The following is an 8,456-nucleotide window of genomic DNA, read 5'->3' as shown; positions in this document are numbered from 1 at the left end:
GTGAGTCTGGACGTCTGTTGAAGCCCAGTTTGTCTTTACCATTAGTAAAAATCAATAAAATGGATTCCAATTTCAAGTAGAGTTATTAATTATCAACCACAAGTGAAAAATTGTCTCAGTCTATTTATTTTTATTTAAAATAATCATAAACAATGTTGTGCCATTTTATATTCAAAAGGAACTAGCTCAAAGTTCAGTTGAAAAAGAACTCATTCACGTTCATTGTTCACGTTGTAAAAAATGAACTAAGTTCACAAACCTATAAACTAGTTCAAGTTCATATGGTAAATTAGGCCACAATCCTACACAATAGAACCTCATATTTCACCCTTTAAATGTGTGATCAAAATATATAGAAAGAAATGGAAAATGCCCCATGCAGTCAAGGTATACTGTATACTGTATGTGCATTAAAGCCTTAGCTCAATTATACAACACATTAGACCACAGCTACATTCAGGTTCTGCTGAAAGGATCTGAAAGGATCTGTTTAAAATAAGATTTCTTACTTTCCTCATTCAGTAGCAGATATTTCCCAAGATAGTGTTGATGCTTTAACTCGACGTGCCATTTTAAATTTGAAGTGGATGCCGCTGATCAGTGTGTGAAATACCTGTCAATATTTGGGGGGGGTCCCCATTTCCTGATTGTTGCACAATACCAATCTAAATTTTCTCAATATGCAGTAGGCCTATAACATTGCAATGTCAAAGTCAGCTTTAATGTCAATTCTTTACAGTTACCAGACATACAAGGACTCGAGAGGACATTCCTCATTCACCAACAGTGAAACAGATTGAGTGCACAGGCACAACAGATGAGATCAGTTCCTAATACTAAAATTTAAACATTCAATTTCACAATAAAATATAAAATGTACAATAATATAAAATATACAATACTTATTACAGTATAGTGCAAAAAGGCAGATGGTAATGGCAGCAGAAAAATTATTATTACTAATTATGTAAAATATAGTATTTGTAACAGTAACAGTGCAAAAGAACAGTAAATAAATATAGTAATAAAATTAGCGCAGGAGACAGTCAGTCTATGAAAACACACACACGGACAAAGACTGTCTCTCTCTCTGTCTCTCTTCGTTTTTTTCTCTCTCTCTGTCTGTCTCTGTCTCTCTGTCTGTCTCTCTCTTTCATGCACGCACATGTCCTGCTTTAATCCAATTTCTAAAGAATGGAACTGGGTCGAATTTGTCCAGAGGACGTCCGTTGAGGTCCACAAACATGAGTGAAGACCTGCAATCTGTTTCGCGTCTGGTTGCTTGTGTTAATTACTGCGGAAAAGCACATGGCTAGTTTGCATACGCGAACAGGATTGGCTGGCTCCACTTGGCAAACTACAGAACATATTTGTGAATAAATGTTTTGAATTTTAAATACTGGACATTTTAGTGACCATTAGTGACAAAAAAATATTTTATTTTTAATTTTTTTGACACAATTTAAAACCCCTTTTAAATTTTGCTTTTGAGGCTTTCAGGTGTCTCATGGGTTAATCGGGGGGTCGAGCCCTCCCGGACACCCCCGTATTTCGCACTCTGCCGCTGACGTATGGGTTTGTTTGTTAGGTCCTGGTGGGCACAGTTTGCATAAAAAGATTAGTTTTTTTCTGTCTGAGTCTTCCTTTGTTAGTTAATAAAAACTCAATGCAAAACTGGCATCAGAAATAGCTGAAGACAAGTGTAAATCGCACAGAATAGTACTGGCAGTAGACATGCTGGTCTGTCATGCTGTTTGCCATAATAAGTGCCATAAAACCTGACCCGGTAAAATCCTGTTATTCAATGAAAATTGTAGTTATCAATTGAACACGAACGTGTGCTGTTTGTGTCACTCATTATTTTCAAAGTGAACATCGCTCTCCTTCATGTTCATTACTTCAAAACTAATCTGTTCAGTTCACCGCTCACTAGGCATTCATGCACAACACTGATCATCAATAAATAACACAACAGTTCAGAATCCTCCTTCAAATGACTTGTTTTAGAGTAGCATTGCATTTGAAGACAGCTCTCAACACAGGGATGAAGACATGTCAGCATTTCTTTTTTTTTTTTTTTTTTGTTAGGGTCTTGGTTCTGTTGAGTTTTCTACCTTAAATTAGTGCGGCATAATTAATCTACCGGTAACTGCAATTGCAATGTCATGCTGTGCAATTATGTAATCGCATAAAAGACTGCGATTTTTGTATTTGGCGCCAAATTGGACAAAAAAAGGTGGATGAAACGATTGGGACTGACCGTAAAAAAAGCCCTGCCTGGCTTTTGAAAACCGAGCAAGTCTGCCTGAGAGTGCACGACACCGGCACAGAGTCAGCGCGGTTGATCGAGAGTGCTGGTCAGAATTAAAGTTTTGGTTTTCTCACTCTAAATAATTTTACTTTCTTTTTCTGGTGTTCCTTTTTCTTCTTTTTTAGAAAATGGTTGATATCATCCATACTGTTGCAGTACTGTTACAGTATATAATACAACTCAATTATGGATAACAAGAACGATTTCAGCTATTCATTTAGTTTAGCTGTCACTTTTTATGAGGAAAATATGGAATAATTCATATAATTTTGACTAAGACATTTGTTAATGGGTTTTCTTAGGGAGATGCGAAGCCTAATATTGTAATTTTTTTAATTATTTCTTACCAAACGTGTTTAAATATCCAAAGTTTATTGAGCAGTATTCCTTCTACATAAAACAGCTACAATGTTTGAAACAGGGTTTGATACAAATTCTTATATTTATATAGTTAATACTAGTGGAAACAGTACAACCAGTGAACGTATCTGTAGTTTGAGCAGCAAGAGAGGACAACTATAATGCAAATGGAATGATTATGCATTGATATAATTTTTCTATCATTGCTTATTTTAGGTATGTATTTATAGGTTTGTATGTCCTACACTATTAAAATGTTCATATCCAGATATCTCTAGTAGGTCAGGTGAGTTTCTGACTGTGAGCAGGTCAGGTTTCAAAGCTGTCAGACATTGAGTTATTAGTCAAGATTAATATAGTAGTTGTCTTTTTTTGGTTAGAGGTCTTTGTTTTTTTAGTTTGAGAGTGTATGACAATGTAGCACCTCAGTTAGCCCAACTCTGGCATCCTAACGAGAATTTTTTTCGTATATGAGGATGTTTCATACTTCAGAAATGCAGGACTCCTTGACTTCTAGGCTTTCTGCATTTTACCCATTGTGTAGTTTCTCATTTTCATGGTTTTAGGTAGTTGCCTGCCTCACATTCAAAATACTCTCAGGAGACAAGCATTTTTAGGAGATTTACAGTATTTACAAACATTAAGTATGAAGTAAGCCAATGGAGCAGGAGCTGCAGTAACCCTTGAAAGATAAGTTAGTTAGCATAGAACATGTTATTCTGCTAGTTGAGAGAGAGAGAGCGCTGAGAGATCTTACTGGGAGTTTGAGGTGAATCCGACAGGTTTCCGTTGGAATCCAGGAGCTGAGTCAGGGAGAAATGAAATCTGAGGTGGTTGAGACTGAGGTCAATAATGATGGTCTCAGGAGCATGGTGGAAAGCTTATCAGGTTTGTACAGAGATGTCCACAAAGGAGTCAACAGCTGTCAGCCAGTTAATACACTAGAGTTTACACAAAGCATTTGTAGATAGTTGCAGTTGGAGGACGGTCTGTTCTGGAGCAGAATCCAGAGGAGTAGTGATGTTATGAGATGAGCCGAGGTTTCGAGATGTGTATTAAGTAGTGGAGGGGATGTTTCCATGAAGCGCGTATCAAGACTTGCTTAATTTAAGGGAGGGGCCAAAATCAACAACGTGAGAAGCATTGCTATCACCATACCACCTGACCACTTTGGAAAGTGGTTCAGATCGAAACTTCGACAGGCACTTAAACACCCTCAGTATTCAGTCAAGATGTGGGACTTTGTAGGACAGTTGTGGTCAGTTGGATAGATACTGATGTACTCTAAAAATATGTTGGAAAAATAACCAATCTAATTGGTTAAAATATTTTTGGTTAGATTAAATAATATAAATGATAAGAAAATGACCAACGATTTCAGTTGTATCATTACTATACAGTATTACTTTCTACAAAAAGTTAGTGCTGAAACTGGTGTCTGCTGTTAAACTTTACCTTTTAATCAAAGGATTGTTGGTTCAAAATCAATCACTACTTTGGTCAGTCACCAATTTGTATTGGTTTGCCCTTTTACCAGCATTGATTCAGTAAAACACTACCAAATAAATGAGATTGTTCTTTTCAACCTAAAGATTGGTTGTCCACATAACTTTCAACCAAATTAAAACCAAAAACGATGGAAAAACTAATATTTTGAATAAAAGTTAGTAAAACCTTTGATTTTGCTCATCATTGTCCAGCTTGCACACACTTTGACTATCTCACTAAAAAGAAAGGAAAACAGTTTACCTTAAAAGGTCGTTCTTTTCTATGAAATTTTACACACAAAAGATTTTATTATACACACCAATTATTAGCAATTTTAAAGGAACTGAAATGAAAAAAACATGACAAAAAAGAAAAGAAATCCCAGATTATATTGCTAACTATAGTTATGCACTCCACCAGTAGGTGGGGACATGTTCACATGAAGCTTCATTAAATGTGTAATTTGATGCCTCATGAGGCTTCATCTCACCATCACTACAGAGAAGCATAAAAAACCTGAAAGGAACAAGGTGAAAAAAACAAAAAAAACAACAAAAAAAAAACAAAACAGATTAAGATCGGTGAAAACACAGGAGAAAGCAAAGAGTCATGAGGGCTTGAAGTTCCAAGATGGGTTAACAATATGGCATCGAAGAGCTGACATCAAACTCCTTAAATAGGCAGAGGTTCAATAAAGAACAGGTGTATGTACTTAACTGTAGAAAAACATAGAAAAGACTCTCACACCCAACAGTATTTTATTTAAACATTCATTACATAGTTTGATAGTAAAATGTATTATAAAATTTTGTAATGCGCAATTACACGTGGCATTAAACAGTTAGCTTTGTCTTTCTAGTGATGACATTATATGATAAAAAAATTTTTTCTATATTATTATATAATTTTCTATATAATTTTTTTATATAATTAAATATGTAATCATTTCACTCTGTATTTATTTATTTATAACATGCCATCCACGGACAAGACTCATTATGGAAAAAATGAAACCATTAACTTTACAGAGTAATTCAATGGGTTCATTTAAGCAGTTCCCATAGATACCCTGACATCTGTGACTAAGGTCAATAGTTTCACTGTAAATAGCTAAAACAACATGTGGTGATGTCTTCACCACAAACTTTTGTTTAGCAACTCTAGCCTCTTTATTCCTAATTTGGTCAGACATATCTCTAAAAGGTTAAGTCCTTTTAAATACAGTATGTTAAATTCTAATAAATGCATTTTTAAGGTGTAAAGGACAATCTTTTATTTCTGGGTGGATCATCTAAATACCTGGTCCTCCTAATTGTCAAAAGTAATTCTGGTGATATGTTCATGTAAGACCTTCCTATGTTGTCGCCCTGTTAGTTATATCTTCTGCGCATGCACACTTTCAGCCACATGTGTGTTGTGCTACAGTTTTAGTTTTAGTCACTGAAGCTCACCCTTTTCACCGCGGTTCTTTGAAAATAGCCAAGGGTCATAAGAGAAAAGGTGTCTACGAAATGTATGAAAAGAAAAGAAAGGCCTCAGAAGAGGCAGATGTATCCCAGAATGTTTTGCTCGGAGAGCTTTCCTTGCAAAGCATTATGGGATTTGCTGTCACAGCGGCCTGCTGTCGCCATAGGCTGCCGCTACCCGACAGCGGCGACAAATAAAAAAGATGGCGCAGACACAGCGCAGTGCAGGAAGAGTTACGTGACCAACATAGGAAAAAGCAGTGATCGTCTGTCTGAACAATCAGTTAACAGAGTCCACTATAAAGTCCACTTTATAGTCCCCACTGTATGTGGACACAGTAAGCTTGTATAAGCTATGAGAACAGCACAATTTAAACAGGGAATGCACAAGGAGAAATGTGCTCGTGCATGCTCTTGCACGTGCATTTGTTTTTAAAGTGGAGAGGGTGGGTCTTTTATAAAAATTCTTCACAAATAGCTTTAAATAAAATTTTATATATTTAATATCACCATATAAAACCCATACTTAATTAATATATGTTTAATTTTACCCTGCAATTGTGTATTTTATAATTTGATAAATTACATTTATTTAACAATTACACCATTTAAAATGAGTAGTTAATTATTTAATGGTACATTTAGTAATTTAATTGTCAATTTCATAATTTGAAGATTAATTTAACTATCGAATTATATGTTAAAAAGGTTACTCAATTATTTCATTGTACATTTATTCATTTTAGGTTAATTTATTTATTTCACAGTACATTCACATTTATCTATTTATTGATATTTATTTAACTTTGTCCCTTTTAATTCTCCATATGAATAATGATTGTCTTGCAAAGTGAAAACTACAACTTTTTAAAAGCTTTGCTCATTACAGCATAAACTATTACAATTATCACCATAAAATGGATATTGTTTGGCCATTTTTAAAAAGCAAATCATGATTTTATGTACCTAAAAAAAAAAAAAAAAAATATTACTTATACAGCACATTTTTAATAACACCAATTCTTTAAGGTAACTTAGACATATTCTACCGTAAAACTTAATTTTAAGCTCTTTTTTTCAACTGTATAATAATAAAGCTTTGTTTTTTCTAAAAAGTGCATGTGCTGCTTTAATTTCTGATGTCTAACAAGCAAAAATTCAAAGTCGTGGTTACAATAGTGCTGGGAAGGATAATTCTTTGTGAAAGCTGTGTTTTTGCCTTGAACACAGGATGTGTTTCCAGAGTTCCTGGTTCTTTGAATGCAATTGTTTTTCCAGTGCTAAGGAAGGAAACCAACAGGAGTTTCCTTCAAAAGAGGAAGCTGCCCCTTTCCTCTCTGTTGAAGACAAACATGTTTTTAGTGAAGGCGGGACATGGGACAAGAAAGAGCTGGAAAAAAACTCCAAAATTCTGCTTCTCATTCATTTTAGCAGCCACTTTCATTCTCTGAAAACTGAAAAGAACAAGGCGGTTTAGCAGGTAAGGAGAGAGGTTTCCAAATGTGACTTAACTATTTCAAGATAATAGCTATGTTATGGTTGTTGTTTATTATCCAAGACAGACTTTTTTTCAATAAGCAGTTAGCCATGTTCCTTTTAGTTTTAATTAATTTATTTCTTCTTTAATCACAGCATTGACTCTTGCCGATGCATGGTTGTTACTTTGCCCAGATGTGTTACTGCTATTGATCTAGGAACTACCGTTGCCTGTGAGCACATATTTTGAGACAACACATAAATACGGCTCCTTCTTTAGAGTGCAGATGACTGCATTCCTATTTAAGAGTGCAGCACTCGTTTTAGATGGTTTATATGATAATTAAATGTCCGCCTAATGGAATATTTAAATCATGGATTATCTTTGCACACAGCTGTAGTTCATAGTTGTTTGTGAATACTGTATATGAGCCCTTTGGTGTTGGTGCTTTATACTTAATGCTGTTTACAGCACTGTGGCTCCTTGCTAATCATTACTTTGGATAGACCAATCAAATTATTTTCTCATAAAGCATTTAGTCAGTTCTCATGTAACGATTATGTTACTGCGGCTGAGGTTTAAGGAGACTACATTCATGAATTTCACACATTCTCAGAACAATACAAAGGGTAACCCATTTAGTAATAAACAATGATAATATCCCTTGAAAATTGGACAGTGGAATGCATTTCAAAATCTATTTCAGCAATGGCAAGGCATGGATTTTGTAATAATGCTGCCTTTTAATGGACTTTTTGTAGTAATATGTATGGCTCACGTTGCAACTAGAGCTCATCTACTGTACCTGTGTTTCATGCTCCAGGAATATATATCAGGGCATAAAGGTATGTTCACTGGGGAGGCAGATGTTGAATAATAATGTGGTTTACCAAACCATGCTGACATCTTGCACCACATCTGTTATGTGTGGAGCAGGCAGATGGTGTCCTTGACTAGAATGGTAATTGAAGAGGTTACAGCGTAATAGCTTTCTACTATACATAAAGTAATGTTCCTTAAATTGAAATTTTAAGATAGAAGAGTCTATTTGACTTGTAGTTGGAGTGTTCAACTGTGCTGTTTTATCTGATTGAAGTGCTGGTAGGTCTTTGGGTTGCATTTATTAATGGTGAGGTTTAGGTTTAAGTAACATTTGAGATTTTTCAAGATTTTTCTTTACCTTCCCCATCAAAAATATATTTTTGATCATGGTTTAAATGGAAATCTTCATTGTATATTGTCTTAATTCAATTAGACAGATTTTATTTCTGGTGATATCTATCTATCTATCTATCTATCTATCTATCTATCTATCTATCTATCTATCTATCTATCTATCTATCTATCTATCTAT

At 34.8% G+C, this 8,456-nt stretch overlaps 1 protein-coding gene across 2 annotated transcripts in view; it reads left to right on the top strand.

Moving 5' to 3' along the window:
• The first annotated feature begins 6,994 nt into the window (after positions 1-6,994).
• LOC107085693 (kelch-like protein 4) overlaps positions 6,995-8,456 on the top strand; it is a 39,220-nt gene continuing 37,758 nt past the window's right edge. The window contains exon 1 of one of the 2 annotated variants that reach the window (XM_015376176.1): positions 6,995-7,105. The gene's annotated coding sequence lies outside the window, so the exon portion shown is untranslated. The remainder of the gene's footprint in view (positions 7,106-8,456) is intronic. The other variant, XM_015376177.1, reaches the window with a different exon arrangement.

This window comes from Cyprinodon variegatus, unplaced genomic scaffold (genome assembly GCF_000732505.1).
Source record: "Cyprinodon variegatus isolate N-32 unplaced genomic scaffold, C_variegatus-1.0 Scaffold130, whole genome shotgun sequence".
Classification (NCBI taxonomy): domain Eukaryota; kingdom Metazoa; phylum Chordata; class Actinopteri; order Cyprinodontiformes; family Cyprinodontidae; genus Cyprinodon; species Cyprinodon variegatus.
This window is presented reverse-complemented; position numbering and strand designations above follow the sequence as displayed.